At 33.7% G+C, this 19,853-nt stretch overlaps 1 long non-coding RNA gene across 1 annotated transcript in view; it reads left to right on the forward strand.

The window, feature by feature from the left end:
- The window catches only part of LOC120353893, a 6,699-nt gene extending 691 nt beyond the window's left edge, over positions 1–6,008 (forward strand). The window contains exons 2-3 of the long non-coding RNA XR_005572682.1: positions 4,092–4,094; positions 5,878–6,008. This is a non-coding gene — a long non-coding RNA (uncharacterized LOC120353893). The remainder of the gene's footprint in view (positions 1–4,091; positions 4,095–5,877) is intronic.
- Positions 6,009–19,853: the final 13,845 nt, after the last annotated feature.

Genomic DNA, 19,853 nt, shown 5'->3' on the forward strand with positions numbered 1-19,853 from the left:
CCGTTTAGCCAGACGTTTATTCTAGACCCCCGACTGGATCATCCTAACATATGATAAAAATGCTCGAATGAAAAATGCAGGCGAGCGAAGCGAGCCTGCTGATCTCATTCTCTGACGATCTAGTCGTGGGTCCAGGGGGCGGAGCCCCCTGGCTTAACGGATATGGCGAGCGAAGCGAGCCTGACGGCTAGTAAATCTATATGCGAAAGATATGGAGCAGTGATTTGAAAGTATAGTGAGGTCCATGTATTGTTATAATGACAGTTGAGGAAGATAGGAAAAACCGTTGCCGTTCCTCTGTCTTGTCAATGCCTTGTGTAGAGGCTAGCTGATACAGGTCATTGATGTTATATTAACTGTTCATTCTCGTTTAAAATAACAATCATATATATATATATATATATATATATATATATACTAAATATAATAATAATAATATATATATACATATATATATATTTTTTTTTATAAACAAGAATTATATTTTTCAATAATTTCATAATGAATTTTAATGGATATGAAATACTCGGTTAACTAATTATTAATTCTACATTGCTAAAAGAAGATCTGGAAACAGAGCAAAGCGAGAAAGAGATAGCGCTATCCGCTTTGTTGAATGATATACAAGGATAGCAATATTGCTAATTATTTCAATTTTAATTGATTTGAATAACGACAAATTTTTCTGATTAATTTTATCAATCTAGACTATCTACTTATATCTAATACGTTAGTACACATTGATATATATAGATTTAATTAGAGAGTAGATTTTTTGACTTTGTAAATAGATGATTCTTATCTGCAATATTTAGTTATAGGATAGCTTTAAGAATAATTTAATATTAGATTATACTGACATGTCACCTGTCATTTGAGTTAAACTCAAATTTTGAAGTTTTTGTGATAATTGTGAATAAATGAATAAATAAATTAATTAAACACTGTCATTATAACGTGGACCTCACCATAAGTAACAATCTAACAGTTCTAGATAGGAATTCTAGCCTACAAATAATGAACAATTTCGCCACTGTTTCAGTATTTTAGTACCCTGGTAACGCCCCCTATGTTCGAACAAAAAAAAAATGATTTATTAACTTTTAACTACCTATTGTTACTAGCAGCTATGGAGTGTTTCACTTCCAACTGGCAGCATTATTTGAATTAGGAGCATTGATGTTTTTAATGGGGAATACTGACAGGTCTAATTAAATTCCAATATGGGTGACCAATTGACCATAGCTGCTATGCGCTTGTTAGGTTATTGATTTATGTATTTTGGCCCATTTATATATTTCATATTTATTCTCAATTCATATTGATATATTTTTCACATATATTTAGATTATGAAGTTGTACATACATAGTATATATAGTCACAAGTATGTAGTGAGGTCCACGTTATAATGGCAGTGTTTGATTAGAAATGGTATTGCTATACTTGTCTATCATTCAACAAAGCGGATAGAGCTATCTCTCTCTCGATTTGCTCTGTTGCCAGATCGTCTTTTAACAATGTAGAATTAATCATTGATTAACACAATATTTCATCTTAATTGAGAAATTATTGAAAAATATAATTTCTTCCTTAGAATATAATTGATTATTATTGTAAACGAGAATTAACTACTAGTACTACTATTTACTAGAACTAATACTCTATTTTACTAGAACTACCAGTAAAATATAATTGATTATTGTAAACGAGAATTAACAGTTAATATTACATCAATAAACCTGTATCAGCTACCGTCTATAGAAGGCATTGACAAGACAGAGGATCGGTAACGTTGTTCTTCTATCTTTCTCCACTGCCATTATAACGTGGACTTCACTATAGTCACATAGTTTATTTGTCATAATACGCGTTGTATTTGCGTTTGAAGTAGGCCTATATACTTTTTGATTTGTTTAGTATTGTAACTGACTTGAGCAATATAGATACGCATTAGGTATTTAAATGTGATTTGTATGATATTGTGACAAGCTTGACCAATATAGGAAGGCTTTGGTATTACGAATATTTATAAAACTAAATTAGTTAGAGCCCATAATTTCTAAGGTGTCAATTTTGAAATGTGTCACTTGGGAAATATTTGTCTGATTTGATTTGGAAATAATATAGTGGCCACTCCTTTGTATCTATGTTGGTCCTATAACGGGGTTTGAAAGTATTTCATTATCTCAAAGTTCAGAACTGAATAAAATAACATATATATTACCCAGAGTGATGTCCACGTTATAATGGCAGTATTTGATTAACACTGGTGCTGCTATCCATTCGACAAAGCAGATAGTGACAACCCTTCCTAGCTTCGCAATGTTGCCTAATCGTTCTTCAACAATCTAGAAGTGGAATCAATTCACAAAATTGAATGAAAAAGACTAAGAAATTGTCAAAAAACCACTGATTTATTGATAATTAGAAAGACCGGTTTCGGTTATTACACCTTCGGTCTTTCTAATTATCAATAGACAATTTCTTAGTCTTTTTCATTCAATATGAATAATTACCACAATATCAACTTCTCAACTACACAAAAAGTGGAATTCACAAAATATTCTATGTGAATAATGGCAATACAGTATTTGATCATTGATTCTTTATTAATTTATTGATTGATACAATAATTGCATCATCAAAATGATAGGGAGAGAAAAAATAAGGTAACCTTGTGCTATTTCTCTCCCAAATTTAGATAAGGTTACACATAGTCCGAAATAGGTTGAGTCTTGTAGTTGTTCACTTCAACAAAATTCTATTGAGAGATATACTCTCTCGACGGATTGAATATAATTATTTTGAACAAGAATGAATCCTTGATATAAGCTTACATCAGATAACTCGGTATCAGAACTGCTATCCTCCATCAAAAGCACTGGCAAGGCAGAGATTCGGCAACGCTTTTCTCCTATCTTTCTCCACTGCAATATAAAGTAAATCTCACTGTAGGAATTATGACTTAATATTATTATAACCTCATTAAGAAGAGGTACCACAATATCTCTAAGCCAATAGTGTGAACGTATTTTTCATATTTATTTATCATTCAATCGAGGGCACAATCACAAAGAATATGAATATAAATGTGTAGGGACAACAAGCTTGGCCCAATGCTATGACATTACCAAATTTTGTTACATGTCCAAAAAAATAGGTTATGTTACAACTGTAAAAAGTTCAAGCTCCAAAAATATAAGTCCAAAAATATAATCATATGAGCTGGAAATTTTTAATTGACCGAGCGAAGTGAGGTCTAAGATTCAAGACGACGGTTTGGCATTTCTCTTAATGTTTATATGTTTATATGTTGCGCATTTACGGCGAAACGCGGTAATAGGTTTCCATGAAATTTGACAGGTATGTTCCTTAATTAATTGCGCGTCGACGTATATACAAGGTTTTTGGAAATTTCGCATTTCAAGGATAATTTAAAAGGAAAAAGGAGCCTCCTTCATACGCCAATATTAGAGTAAAAATAAGACTATATAATTATTCATCATAAATCAGCTGACAAGTGATTACACAGATGCGTGGAGAAGCCAGTCTATTGCTGTATTTACATAAGGTCTATAGTTTCAATCAGGTACTTGTGGATGAGAATACTGCGTGAGGTCTACTGTTCACAGAACTATTAGTTTAGAAGGATAAAAAACAACAAATTATCGATTATGTCATAATTCTTCAAATAGTCTACAAACTATAACGGTTGAAAATCATGAATAATTTATTCATAGAGTACCGTAGAGTACAAAATTCCATTCAACCATTCTAGCAGAGACCCTGAAACCAGTTGAAATCAGGATACGATAAGAAAACCAGTTCAACCCACCGGCACGTGAATAAATCACGTGAATGCACCAATGCACTCTCCTACAATGCACTTCATAGAATGCAGTGACGCATGTATGCATTAAAATGCATACGGAATCCAATACTGCACTTGTTTGTTATATAATAATTTACACAAAGTCAAGTTTGAATATAGGTATAGAATATTTAGTATGCGAGCGTTATTCCAATCAAGATATAGATATACAGTTTGACATTCAAGATGAATGGATAACGAGAATCTCATAGATATAAGAAAGTATTGAAACTAGAGACTAAGATGGAACTATAGATATGAATTCAAGTTGAGTATTAAACGAATGTTTCTTCTTTTATACAAATTTAAGAGTGAATAACCAGAGGAATATATATGCAAGAGAGTATTAATATTGTAAATGAGGACTGAATCGTGACTATAGATATTTAATTAATTCATTAATCCACAACTCCATTGTGCATTTTTATCTTCTCCTACTTCTTCTTCTTCTTCTTCTTCTTCTTCTTCTTCTTCTTCTTCTTCAACTTCTTCTTCTTCTCCTTCTTTTTCTTCTTATTTTATTTAATTTCATTTATTCATAGACAATAGATACAATGCAGGTAAAAACAACAGGCATTCGCCCAAATCTGCTTCAAACCTTAATTTGGAATATACTGTCTAGAGGTTATGTGAATGATAACTTAATTCACACACTATTTTCAGTCCAAAAAATGTATCTACTACAATAGATTTCAATTTATCACATTAATTAACTTCAAAATACAAATACAAACGAAAATCTTCCTTCACAATCATAAAAAAATTAAGAGTTTCACTTGAATTTTTTTAAAATTCAAAATTTTTAGTTTTGTCATTAGTTTTGAAGTGGAAATTGGACTTTTTGAAGTGAAAGTGAAATCTTAACCTTATTCTTTTTGAAACTTTTATTTGTTAAAATTTGGGAGAAGACATTTTTGGGCTATGCCTGTTGTCTTCTCCCAATCATATTATATTTATTATAATTATGATCTGTAATTGCCAATGAAATAAATAAATAAATCCACAAATTGTACTGTTAAAATTCTAAACGTCAAAGCATCTAAACGTCGTATTATAAACTATGGTAGTAGAATTGAAAAAAAAGCTGTAAATATGGATATATTCCGTATTAGTAATCAATTTTTCTGTCAATAATATCTTGAAAAATTTGAGAAAATACAGGAAAAATGAAATCAAGCTTTATACGCTGGAAACGCTAGGAAAACGCAGTGAAAAGCCTATCAGGGCCTAACTGTGACGTAATTCTGAAGTCCTCAAAATTTCTAGACTACAGCTGAACTTTTGTACCAAATTTGAACATTATCTCCGTCAATTAGTACTTGAAAAAGCCTACAAATCTTCAATTTTCAACGGATCTTTGGCGGTTCTTGTAGACCCTCCCAATACAACATTTGTACACTTTAGCCCTTAGTCTGTGCACCAAATTTGAACATATTTTGGCAATTGTTTCTTGAAAATTCCGAAAAAAAACAACATTTTTACACCTAAGCTGAGCCTGTGCACCAAATTTGAACATTTTTCGCCAATTAATTCTTGAGAAAGCTGAGAAAACGCAGAAAAACTCAGATTCTGGGCATGAATTTGGAAATATCTTCTAATACGTTCTTAGTGCGCCTTTAGAAGTACAACTGAACAAGCCTGAAGAATTTGAACGTATTTGTTTCAGTAAATTCTTAGTTCTGTTGATTATAAATGAGTGAGTGAGAGAGTGAATGAATCAGTGCCATTTCTCTCCCACATATAATTCCTTCAAGAATTCACAATTCGAGGTATAAATTGTATAGGGGGTTTATATCCCGGGTATATAAACCAGAGGTATGCCTCTATGAAGCAGTCGTATGCCGCAGACAGTTCATATAAATGAGTAATAAATTGATAAATATGTTGCCAGTCCAATTAATTTCATATAGATTTAATAAATCAGCCATTAAACATAATGAGAGAAATGGATCAGAAGTAAGAATGTTTTTCGCATCATGTATAGTTAGGATTCTAACTAGAATAGAATAGAATAGAATAGAATATTTTTATTTCACTTGCTCATAACAACAAAAAAGTTTTACATATCAACTTAAAAAAAAATGTAGTAGTTCAAATAAATTTACAACTGCATAATATCAGAAAAATACATAGAATTATAACAACGTACAGTAAAATAAATTTTTGAGATTTTTGCAATTAGCCTAACTAGCTAAAATATTAGAAACAAATGATGATTAGGGCAAGTGAAACAAATTACTACTTGCAAAGTGGTAAATAATAGCACTCGAGTGCAAGTAGGAGTCAATAATAGATTTTAGTTTAACTGTATCAAAAACACTTTTTCCTTTGATATAATTTTCACTAAGTTACATTTTTTCAGATATCATATTACTACAATTATTATTATTTATTTATCACTAGTAGTTCTGTGAACAGTAGATCTCACGCAGTGTTCTCATCCACAAGTACCTGTTTGAAACTATAGACCTTATACAGCAATAGACTGGCTTCTCCACACATCTGTGTAATCACTTGTCAGCTGATTTATGATGAATAATTCTATAGTCTGATTTTTACTCTAATATTGGCGTATGAAGGAGGCTCCTTTTTCCTTTCATATTATCCTTGAAATGCAGAATTCCCAAAAATCGTGTATGTACGTCGACGCGCAATTAAAAAAGGAATATACCTGTCAAATTTCATGAAAATCTATTACCGCGTTTCGCCGTAAATGTGCAACATATAAACATTTGAATATTCAAACATTTAAACATTAAGAAAAATGCCAAACCGTCGACTTGAATCTTAAGCTGCGTACACATATTCGTGCTTCCAACCCGCACCGAGCACGCTCCTCCCTCGTACCGCCCTCGTACCGCCTTCGTACCACCATCGAACCACAGTCGCTCCGCCTACGCACCCATCATGAACGTTACAGAAGATTTTAGATCTTCTAGCGTTCCCTGGTCGAACCACTGTTGCTCGCCGGTCGATCATCAATCGCTCTGCTGGAGTGACGTTCGGTTGCGGAGCAGAGCGAAAGTCTGTACGCACCTTTAGACCTTACTTCGCTCGGTCAATTACTACTATTTAACTAAAATGTTTAATCATCTTTTATGTTTATGTTAAACCGAATGACATCTTTTGGTACTCGTTGCTAGCACACAAACTTGGGTTTTGTTGGCAACGCCAATTGAAAATTGAAGTTGAAATTTTATTTTTATTCTGTATGAGTATGAAGTATTTGTTTTATTTATTCTTGTTATCTTTATAATTGGCAAATGAATTATTTTGATTTGATTTTGATTTTGAGAGCATTAGAGATAGAGACTGAGCTGTAACTTTATAAATAAGAACGAGAACATAATAATTTGAGATAGCATGATCAATACAGATATACTTCATGGAGCTGAATATACAGATTAAAGTGAGAATAAATAAATTATATGGAAGAACATAGATATATTCTATAGAAATGGATATACTGATTCAGGAATGAATATAGATATAAATGAAAGTGGACAGACAAGTCTGGTTTAGGTGTGGACGGGAGATTTAAGGTCAAGTTAATACTTCTTCTGCTAATCTAATATCAACTTCTTATCAGTATGACCGGTGTACGCCTAAACTACAATGCAAATTAATGTAAGTTTTCAAGTCCATTTCACTTGAACGTTAGTGACTAGTATGTGAAGTTACGTAGGTAATAAATACGTAATAATGGGTGAGAAAGAGTCTATGACGTGATTATAGTGAGGTCCACGTTATAATGGCAGTGTTTGATTAGCAATGGTATTGCTATCCTTGTCTATCATTCAACAAAGCGGATAGCGCTTTCTCTTTCTTGCTTTGCTCTGCTCCCAGATCGTCTTTTAACAATGCAGATTTGATAATTAATTGACAAAATATTTCATATTAATCATGGAAATTCATTATGGAATTATTAGAAAAAATAATATCTTGCTTAATGAAATATTATTGGATATTTTAAACGAGAATGAACAGTTAATATTTCATCTACAATGAAAAAGACTAAGAAATTGTCGAAAGCCACAGCTTCATTGATACTTAGAAATGACAATTCAGTTACTAAGTAGGGCTGTTAGTTTCTAAGTATCAATAAATCAGTGGTTTTTGACAGTTTCTTAGTCTTTTTCATTCAATATGAATAATTACCACAATATCAACTTCTCATCTACACAAAAAGTGTAATAATATTACATCAATAAACCTGTATCAGCTACCATCCATAGAAGGCATTGACAAGATAGATGATTGACAACGTTTTTCTTCTATCTTTTTCCACTGCCATTATAACGTGGACCTCACTACAGGAATTAAACATGTGTTTTATGTGACTATAAATGAATGGGAATATTACGATATACTTCCCAAATTATGGGAAAAGAAGAGTTAGAATTCATTTGACTGAATTCCTTCATATCAAGTTCATGCTGATGTCCACGTTATAATGGCAGTATTTGATTGACATTGGTGCTGCTATCCTTGTCTATCTTTTGATAAAGCAGATAGCGCTGTCCTCTTCTACCACTTGAGTTATTTATATAACTTTGAGCTCTTCTTTCTGAATTATCAATATAACTTTGGTGAGATTAGAGCACGGTATGTAGAAGAAGACGGTAGGTGTCACGCGCATGTTTGTGCTAAATTTCCGGTGGAGCTGACGTCATTTTATATTCAATCATATGTTTTTAACAAATAATTTTCATAAATTGCCAATAGGTGTCGAAAACCTCGGTTGGTGCGATGACGCAATCTAGCTGGCTGGCCACTGCGCATACATTTTATGACCCCTACCGTTTTCATCTAAATACCGTGGATTAGAGTAAGTATTTGTGGAGAGATTAACGTTGAAACAGATAGAGAGAAGGAAAAACTTAGAAAATTGAAGATGATTCAAGAAGATTAGCGTGATGCTACCTTGGATAGGCTAGTAGGGTAGCGGTACATTTTCAATGTCACAGTCAGCTGAGCTTCAAGAGGTCATTGTCCTTCACTACTTCATAACGGCTACAGCTTTCAAACTGTTTTGCGGGTTTGCATCTTTGCGCCTAGCTTTGAAACTTGTTTTATTTGAAGCTTGTTCTTATCCAATTGAAGAAATAATATTGGGGCACCGAGCTTCGCTCGTTATTTTTATTTATTTATAAACAGAACACAATTCTCTAAAATGTATGTTTTTATATTTTACAGCTGGCTATACGTCAGCTTATGAATTTCGGGGATGCGATATTTTGATTTTTCACATACTCACTCGCTCACTCACTTTTTTACTATCCACAGCTGTTTCAGCCAAGGATGAATTATCCTTTTAATGTCGTTCATCGAGTTTTCCCAAGGATGAGACCTAGTGCAATCGATTTTTTATATCATAAACCTACTATGTTCCAAATTTCGTGAAAATCGTTAGAGCCGTTTTCGAGATCCGTTGAACATTAATAACCAGATATAAACATATAAAAATTACCAGATATGAAAATATAAACAGATATACAGAAATTGCTCACTTAATAATAGGATAAGTAGTAATCCCGTTCAATGATTTGATTACTATAGAATCTTATTTTCTCTGTAGGAAGTAGTATGTATTATCATAGAGAAACGATAGCATAGATATGCCATGGTATAGGGCGTTTATGTCGCGACTTTTACTGTTATCCTAAGCCGATAGTTTACATAGTTCATTCCTATGTAGCTGTGTGACGCTGGTAGTCTCTCAAATTGTGCCGTTCATACACTATCACCCCACCAAAACAGTAAAAATTGACAATATTCGATAGTAAACGGCTTGAGATAACAGTAAAAGTGTGCGACATAAATTCCCTATACCATGGGACATCTACTTACGCCATTGTTTCTCTACGGTATAATCCAGTGAGTATAGAATGTACAATCTATACATAATTCTATAATGTACATTGAGTATAGAATGTACATTCTATACATAATTCTATAATGTACATTACTTCTATACTCATATTTTATACTCACTGGTAGAGCCTGCCCATGAAGTTCACCCTATATCTTTTTCTTATAACTACCCTAGAGGGAAGATAGCATAAGGAAATATTCTATAGGTTGTTTATGTTCCAAATTTCAAGCTCAAAATGAAAGTAGTGAAAAATCTCATTACTATTTTTACAATCCTTCGCCATATATTACCATATGTAATAGAAATGAACGAGAATATCCTACATGATGAAATGACTATAAGAATGAGAGAGAGAGAGAGAACTTGATAGTATCCTTACAGCCAAATACTTTCTTATTTATTTATTTATTTATTCATTCCATTGGAATTACAGATCATAATTATAATAAATATAATATGATTGGGAGAAGACAACAGGCATAGCCCAAAACTGTCTTCTCCCAAATTTTTACAAATAAAAGTTTTAAAAAGAATAAGGTTAAGATTTCACTTTCACTTCAAAAAGTCCAATTTCCACTTCAAAATTGATAACTAAAACTTATGAGAATCCTTATTGCCTAGTTCAATACTATGTGCCGGTTGCACAAAAGCCAGTTAAATCGTAACCGTGATCAATTCCACGAGAACAATCAGAGATGCCGTCTTTTCTAGAACACTTCCTCTGATTGGTTCTCGTGATATTGATCACGATTAAAATTTAACCGGCTTCTGTGCAACCGGACCTATGTGGATGAACGTGATCTGTAAGGAATACTATGAAGAAGAATCTGTAATAATGAAAATATCCAGTGGTTAATATTGCCAAAAGAATGAAACTGAGTGCGCCATGAAAAGTGAAAGGTCACTAAACTCAGACTCACTTTATTCTGTCAGCATTACGTCATGAATAGAAGCACTAATGCTTCCTATTCTACCAATGCCAACAGTTTGAAATAATTCTTCATAATGTACTTAGAACGTGCCGTTCAATTTAATAATTTTTCAAGGCCGCAAACCTTCTCCAATTATTATTTTTTCATCCGAAATTTCAGTTTCGTCATCAGGAGAAGAATTAAAGCCAGCTGCTGAAATAACAGTGCTTTTGTAACATTTTAACGTAAAAAAATGAATTATTTTTTGTGCGTGTTCATGAAATTACGTGGAAAACTTTGGTGGTGTATTGCGATATGCTCAGGTGTTTTTGGTTTCAGATTCTTTATTAGAAGATCGTGTCCTTTATTATTTGTGTTTCCCTTCATTATTTGTAGATTTTAGTATCCTTTCAGTAAAAATCTATGAAAGTGTTCAAACATCACTTCATTTCGTTAAAATCTCTACATATCCCACTATAGAGGTCAACGTTATAATTGCAGTGGGGAAGATAGGAGATCAGCGTTCAGATATTATTATAATTTATGCAAATTCCAAAATCAGTACAATAGTTCATGAGCGAGTTCTTCAACCCAGGGTGCTCAATAGTTCGATAATAATAAGAAAATGAATGAAGCCTTCATTGATCCCAACACCTTACAATAAAATAAAAGAATGTGAAAGATTTTATAATTCTGCTAACATAATGCTCAACAATACTAAATTCAAAATAATGTAAGATTCCAAAATCAGTACAATAGTTCCTGAGTGAGTTCTTCAACCCAGGTTGCTCAATGATAATAATAATAATGATAATAATAGAATGAATGAAGCCTTTATTGGTTCCCAACACCTTACAATAAGATAAAGGAATATGAAAGATTTAATATCTCTGCTTAGATAATACTCAACAATATCATAGAGAAACAATAGCATAAGTAGATATCCCATGGTATAGGGCGTTTATGTCGCAGCTTTTACTGTTATCTCAAGCTGATAGTCCACGTAGTTCTTTCCTGTGAAGCTTTATGACGCTGGTAGTCTCTCATATTGTGCCGTTCATACACTCTTACCCGGTCAAAACAGTAAAAATCAACAATAATCGGCTTGAGATAACAGTAAAAGTTGCGACATAAACGCCCCATACCATGGGATATCTACTTATGCTATTGTTTCTCTATGATATTGTTGAGTATTATCTAAGCAGAGATATTAAATCTTTTACATTCTTTTATCGTATTGTAAGGTGTTGGGAACCAATAGTCTTCATTCATTTTCTTATTATTATTGAACTATGGGATATCTACTTACGCTATTGTTTCTCTATGACAGTACTGAATTCGAATGTACATTTTTTCAATATAAATTTTTCCAATTTTGTCGATAGTTTGATCACGGTTAAATTGAGGTTTTCAACGAGAGCAATCGACAGTTAGACTCAGAAAATATATGAGGTTTAGGGTAACCGTCCACTGGAACTGTATTCGACCGATCCGTTCGGCTATTGGATCGGACGAATCAACCGGCTGTTAATTCGGCCGAATATGATTGTCCATTGAAACCGTTTACATCAGTCTAGTTGCCAATTATTGAATTAACTACTATCATAGCCACCAACATTCTTCATAAGCAATCATTATATTGAGATTTTGAAAAATGAATAAACAAATAATATCCACTGAATTTGTTATTCTTTACAATAATCTTATCTCCAACAAATATCCACTAAATTAGTTATTCATTACAATAATCTTACCTTCAACAAATATCCACTAAATTAGTTATTCATTGCAATAATCTTACCTTCAACAAATATCCACTAAATTAGTTATTCATTACATTAATCTTACCTCGTTACCTCCAACAAATATCCACTAAATTAGTTATTCATTATTAAGCAATCTTTGTTCACAGATTCCTTTGAACATCACAACGATGATATCTTTTGTCTCGCATATCCCACTATGGAACATGCTCTTGAACCCAACTTATCAACTTTTCATTGTCCATAGTTTAAACTAACAGAACAACTTCAAACAAGACTGTGAAACGATATCAGGTTAGGAACACTTTGTTGTCTCAGCTCGACTAGTTAGTTCGGTCGGATAGAGCCGGAAAATCCCATTCAATTTGGATTGAAAAATTGATCGGCCTGAGACGGCCGTGCACGGCCGTATGAACCTGTTGCAATGGACGAGCATCTATTCCTTTCTTTGTTGAGGGATCGTTCGGACGAGTTCGGTAGTTTTCGGCCGATGCTAGTTCGGATGAAAACGGTTCTAGTGGACAGTCCACCTTACTGGTTCGACTTTGTAGCTGGTGCCTCCCACTTGCAGAATGGAGAACTACACCAGTAGGTTCCAATCAATCAATCAGAGTCTCCTCTGGGAGCTGGGAGGCGTGGCTTTCTGTCATTGGTCTGTTATTCTTACGTCATAATTTTGACTCCCTCTATCATTCCTGAAACATAAACGTGGAGAACGTTTTACAGTAGAAACATAACCAATTTTATTAATTTATCAAAATTTGGGAATGGAATAGATTTGGGCCAAGCCTGTTGTTCCTTCCTAATCATATTTATTGATTTGTGATTCTGTCCACGAATAAATAAATAAATAAAAGTGTATAATGAGAAAGGAGAACATGGAGATTAGATTAGATTAGAGTTCCATATTTATGTATGATGAAGAAGGAGAGAAAGGGGTGGATGAATGAGAAGAAAAATAGAAGAGAGAATGTCACTGTAAAGTGGATTGATTAGGAAGAGTGAGACAAAGCTAAGATGATGAGAAGAACATGAAATAGAAGGAGTAGAATAGCAGAGAGAGTAGGTGACTCGGAAAATCAGTGTAGTATAAATTGAAAATGGAACAGTTTTGGGCATGAGCTTGTTCACTACCTCCGTAAACAAAGCCATAGTGCATTCGTGTGACGTCAGCACAGGTAGGACTTCTACACCAATAAAAACACTAGCTAATATAGATCAGCAGAAATCAACGAATTCTCATTGGTTTAGGAGCCCTACTTGTGCTGACGTCACACGGATGCACTACGGCTTTGTTTACGGAGGTAGTGGCCTGTTGTGCTTTTCTCATGTTAAGTATGTGTACACAATGTGAGAAATAAAATAAATAAATAAAAGTTGAGGAATATAAGAACAAAGAGAAGTAGAAGAATTTATACTGTTGTTAGTGAGATGTAATGATATCTATCTATATCTCGTAGGAAGAGAAGGAGAAGAAGGAGAAGAAGAAGAAGGAGAAGAAGGAGAAGAGAAGAAGAAGAAGAAGAAGAAGAAGAAGAAGAAGAAGAAGAAGAAGAAGAAGAAGAAGAAGAAGAAGATTATGATGATGAAGAAGAAGAAGAAGAATACAGGAGAAGAAGTAGAAGCGGAGAAAGATCATGTTGAAGCAGCAAAGACTTGTACACGACTATAGCGGGCACGGCTTTGAAGTTTAACCATGAACCATGAACTCTAGACTGCAAATTAATGCATCTTTACCATCTAATTGCACTCTATTTACTAGCAACTATTTTCAAAGTTCAAATAGCCTTTCACTCTCTAAAAGATGCTGTTTCAAACTATCAGTAGCCTAGTATAGTTATCTGGGATCTCAGGATCTAGGATTCCAAGCTTACCCTTTGGGAATATCTGCTATAGTGAGGTCCACGTTATAATGGCAGTATTTGATTGACATTGGTGTTGCTATCCTTGTCTATCATTTGACAAAGCAGATTAGGCTATTATTTTCTAGCTTCACAACGTTGGATGATCGTTTTCAACAATGTAGAAATATAATTGGTTGACAAGATATTTATTCTTCATTATAAAAATGTATTACGATAAAGTCATGAAAGGCGATTGGGCGGGCGAAGCCCGCCTCCCATCTGGAGCGCGATGTGCGGAGGCTGCTAACCCACCCTACTGGCGATGCAGGCGAACTCAATATAAATATTTAACTCAATATAAATATTCAACTCAATATAAATATTTAGTAGCCTATATAGACATATTTTCGAATTTTTTAAACAAGAGTAAACAGTTAATATTACATCAGATATACCGGTATCAGATATCCTCTATAGAAGGAAGTGCCAAGGCAGAGAATCGGCAACGCTGTTTTTCCATCGAATAAGAGGAGTCTCTGCCGATTCTCTGCCTTGCATTGGCCGTTCATAGAGGATATCTCATATCGGTATATCTGATGTAATATTAAGTGTTCATTCTTGTTTAAAAAATTCTATAATTTGTCATACAGAATATCTATATTTCAATCCTCGAATAATACATTTAACAATAAAGAATGAATATTTTTCCAATCAATAATTTTTCTACATTGTTGAACACGATCTTTCAACGTTGCGGAGCTAGGAAAGGATGGTACTACCTGCTAATTCAACAATGATTGAATAATTACAGTATTTCATAATTGAGATTGAATATTTTAAAAATCAATTATTCATCTACATTTTCAATAAACGTTCTGGAAACGTTGCAAAGCTAGAGAAGAATAGCGCCATCTGCTTTGTCGAATGATAGACAAGGATAACAACACCAATGTTGATCAAATACTGTCATTATAACGTGGACCTCACTTCAGGAAACACTTATCATACCAACATTCCTTTCTTCCACAAATTTTGACCAATACCAGATAAAAGTATATCATTGCTTTTTCCCTCTGCCAATAACAATAAAACTATAATTGAATTGTCACAAATTGTCAAGAAAAATATGAAAACTAAACAACTTTCTCCAACTTTTACGGAAATCACAACCGAGAAATTTATGTATGAATGTTTCCAGACTACATGAAATATGTATTTCTATATTTATTCCGTTATATTTATTCTATATATTTTTTATTTTGACTCTAGACGGTTGACTTCAACTAGACGGTAGAGAAAGGTTGGCTTAGCCACCGAAAATTCCCGCATAATGTAAGTTTCTGAGTGTTTTTCATCTATTTGTCTCGTTTTCTCTGTTTAAATTAGTATTATGAAGCTGTGAAGTGTTTTCTGTTATGTGCTACAAATGATCTATAATTTCTCATATTTATAGGAATGCTAATAAGATTCTGAGCAAGATTGTAGAGTTTGTAAAAACTGTTTCTTGTTTTCGGCTGATTGAAAGTGTAGAAAAGCAATCTATCATACCAGGAACAAAACAATAGTTGAAGTTAGTTGCAAACTGTCATTATTCCACGTAAATAACACCTATACCCCCCATTCAATCAAAGCTGACAGTTCAAAGTGGTTCCAAACATTGTTTCAGATCTATTTTTTGTGGTAAAATAGATGGAAAAAAGTAAATTGAGTTAGAAATCGGATGGATATCTGTGGCATGGACGTGACTGGTAAAAGTAAAGGAGTAGGTAGGTAGCCATTTTGTGGAAAGTCTCTGGTTAGAATTGAGTGAAAGAATTGCATTCATACAGTTTGCTATTAGAATATATTACAGTACTGGATAGGCTCAAGTAGTACAGAGAATATGTAATTTTAGGAAATTGAATTTCACTTTCTTCTCCAGTTATTAAGTTAAAAAATGTGAGAAAAAGTATTGAATGTTGTAGTTTTTGTATTGCTTGTTGGTGGATAAATATAATGAGGTCCACATTATATCAAATACACTTTCTAAAAAATCTGGTGTGGCGCACTCACACAACTTTCCTTGCCGATATGGAAATTGATCACCTGACGCTAGTGTACACGCGCATCTCAAGTCTACTATTCAAAGATCTGAGCCAGCTGGTGACAGGAAAATAACGCTGGAAACACACGAGGTCTGTTATCCATAGTGAATCTATATATATATATAAAAGTGAAATGGCACTCACTCAAATTTCCATATCATATGTTACTATAGAAATGTAATCTAGATAGAGTACAGTACCTCTTCGAAACAGTTGTTAACTGGCAACTAATTGATAATTTTGCCTGCTGATCTCATTCTTGAACGATCCAGACGGGGGTCCAGGTGGCGGAGCCCCCTGGCTAGACGGAGATGGCGAGCGAAGCGAGCCTGACGGCTAGTGATTTAATAGAATCAACAGTTGCCAATCCAGTTTGCAGTTGGATAATACCATTTTCTCGAATTTCAGGCTTATTTTCAATTTGAGCTGAAAATGTTACTGAATATTAATAATTGTAGAGATTTTCATGCTTGATCTCTTCCACTTGAAGTTTTTGGTTTGGATTGTATCTGAAGCCTCATAATTGAGAATCTAAAATCAAATTTTGCATACATGGGGCAGAGCTCCTGAAATTTTTACTGATATGAGACTTATGGCAGTTGATAGAGCTTATCAGTGACTATTTCAGGTATAAATTTGATCAAAATCGTTGTAGCCATTTTTAAGAAAATCGCGAAAACCCCTGTTTTTGACAACATTTTCGCCATCTTAGACGCCATCTTGAATTATTGCATTTCATCGAAATTGTCCGTGTCGGATAGTATGATAATAATAATTGTCAATAATTGTCCTTATAGTTTAAGGACCTTAAGTTTCAAATTTCAAAATTCCGTTAATTGAGAGATGAGATATCGTGTACACAGACGCACATACAATCATACAAACACACATACATACAGACCAATACCCCAAAAACCACTTTTTTGGACTCAGGGGACCTTGAAACGTATAGAAATTTGGAAATTGGGGTGCCTTAATTTTTTTCGGAAAGCAATACTTTCCTTACCCATGATAATAGGGCAAGGAAAGTAAATATATATTGTTTATTTGAAACAAGATTGAAAAGTTAATATTACAATCATGTGATATACGGGTATCAGCTTTTCTCTTTCGAAGGCAGTGAGTGACAAGGCAGAGAATCGGCAACGCAGCTCTTCTATCTTTCTCCATCGCCATTATAACGTGGACCTCACTATAGCCTCTATTATGATGGATTCCACTGCATTTCATCACCTTATACAAGTATAAATGTTTATAGTGTATCATGAAAGATGTAGTGAATATTTACAACTTATAGTGCCGGTTGCACAAAAAGCCGGTTAAATTTGAACCGTGATTAATTCCTCGAGAACCAATCAGAGAAACCGTCTTATCAGAAAGGCCTTCTCTGATTGATTCTCGTAAATTTAATCACGGTTAAAAATTAACCGGCTTTTGTGCAACCGGGTCATAATAGAACACAATTATTAAGGAATTCCACGAGAACCAATCAGAGACCGCCGTCTTATGAGGTAGACCTTCTCTGATTGATTCTCGTACAGTTAATCATGGTTGAAAATTAACCGGCTTTTCTGCAACCAAGCCATAATATAACACAATTATAATGGATTATTTTTTGTCATAGTGGATCAATCATCCAACAAATATGGATGAATAATGATGATGAATGATTAATGAACTATGGATGATACAAAATCTCCAATTGACCTTCCAAACTAGCAAACATATCATCATGAATTTCAAGATCATAATGAGAGCATCAACTTTCAAGCACTCTCCAATTTTATTATTATACAGTACTACTTTCAACTCTAGAATATGAAAACGATAAAACCGCATATGTGTAGTAAATTATGATGCCACATATATTTATGTTTATGAATTTCTTGCCATGCACTCCATACATGGTACCTAACATAAACATGGCTGTACGAAATTATTATGATGCCTTCGACAATCTCTGATGATTCGACAACATAGCATATTATAAGAAACAGCATTGAAAACGTGACACGAACATTTTCCATAATATTCTCTCTCAAGTGCAAACACACTCTGCTTCTTCTAAATCATCATCATCACCTTCTTCTTCTTCTTCTTTTTCTTCTTCTTTTTCTTCTTCTTCTTCTTCTTCTTCTTCTTCTTCTTCTTTTTCTTCTTTCTCTTCTTCTTCTTTCTTCTTCTTCTTCTTCTTCTTCTTCTTCTTCTTCCTCTTTTCTTCTCTTCTTTCTTCTTTCTTCTTGTTCTTCTTCTTCTTCTTCTTCTCCTTCTTCTTCTTCTTCTTCTTCTTTTCTTATTCTTCTTCTTCTTCTTCTTCCTCTTCTTCCCTTCTTCTTCTTCTTCTTCTTCTTTTCGTCTTCTTCTTCTTCTTCCTCTTCTTCTTTCTTCTTTTTTCTTCTTCTTCTTCTTTCTTCTTCGTCTTCTTCTCTTCTTTCTTCTTATTCTTCTTCTTCTTTCTTCTTCTTTATACTTTTCCTTCTCTTCTTCTTCTTCTTCTTCTTTCTTCTTCTTCTTCTTCTTCTTCCTCTTCTTCTTCTTCTTCTTCCTCTTCTTCTTCTTCTTCTTCTTCTTCTTCTTCTTCTTCCTCTTGTTATTCTCTTCTTTCGTTTGTTATTCTTCTTTTCTTGGTTGTTAACATTTCAGCACACCTGCATAGTGAATAACAATAATTCGTTCAAACTTTACAATGTGGGCGTAGAGTGTTAAAGCTTATTAAAAAAATGAGAACTGAAGGTTAGAATATTGTGGTAAAATGAGAACGATCATGTAGAGGAGCAGGATGATGATGATGATGATGATGATGATGATGATGATGATGATGATGATGATAAGGAGGAGCAAGAGGAGGTGGTAGAGGAGAAGGAGGAGAAGGAGGAAGAGTTGGAGGAGAAGGAGGAGTGAGAGGAGGTTAAAGGATAACGGTGAAGAAGAAGGAGAAGACGAAGAAGAAAGAAAGAAAGAAGAAAAAGAAGAGAAGAGAAGAAAGAAGAGAAGAAGAAGAAGAAGAAGAAGGGAGAAAAAGAACAAGAGAAGAAGAAGAAAAGAAGAAGAAGAAGAGAAGAAAAGAAGAAGAAGAAGAAGAAGAAGAAGAAGAAAAAGAAGAAGGAGAAGAAGAAGAAGAAGAAGAAGAAGAAGAAGAAGAAGAAGAAGAAGAAGAAGAAGAAGAAGGAGAAGTGGAGAATGAGGCAAAGTAATGTGAATGTAGATTAAAATAAGATTGACGAATAAGGATGAAATTGGCATGGACGAGAATATGATAATGCTGAATAGATGTAGAGAATGAACTTATTCATTCAATTAATTTGAAATAATATCACAAATGAAAAAAACAGTACATAAACACTCGCTCACCCTTGATCCTTCTTATGACAGATTGTATAATGATAAAAATTTTTCAAAGCAGTGTAGCGGTTGCTAAAACTGAATACAGATATCTTAGAACTATTACCTGTAATGGAAAAAGCATACAAAATCATACAGGTTGAGCAAAAGTCCCGATGTAGA

Source organism: Nilaparvata lugens, chromosome 12 (genome assembly GCF_014356525.2).
Source record: "Nilaparvata lugens isolate BPH chromosome 12, ASM1435652v1, whole genome shotgun sequence".
Taxonomy (NCBI): Eukaryota; Metazoa; Arthropoda; class Insecta; order Hemiptera; family Delphacidae; genus Nilaparvata; species Nilaparvata lugens.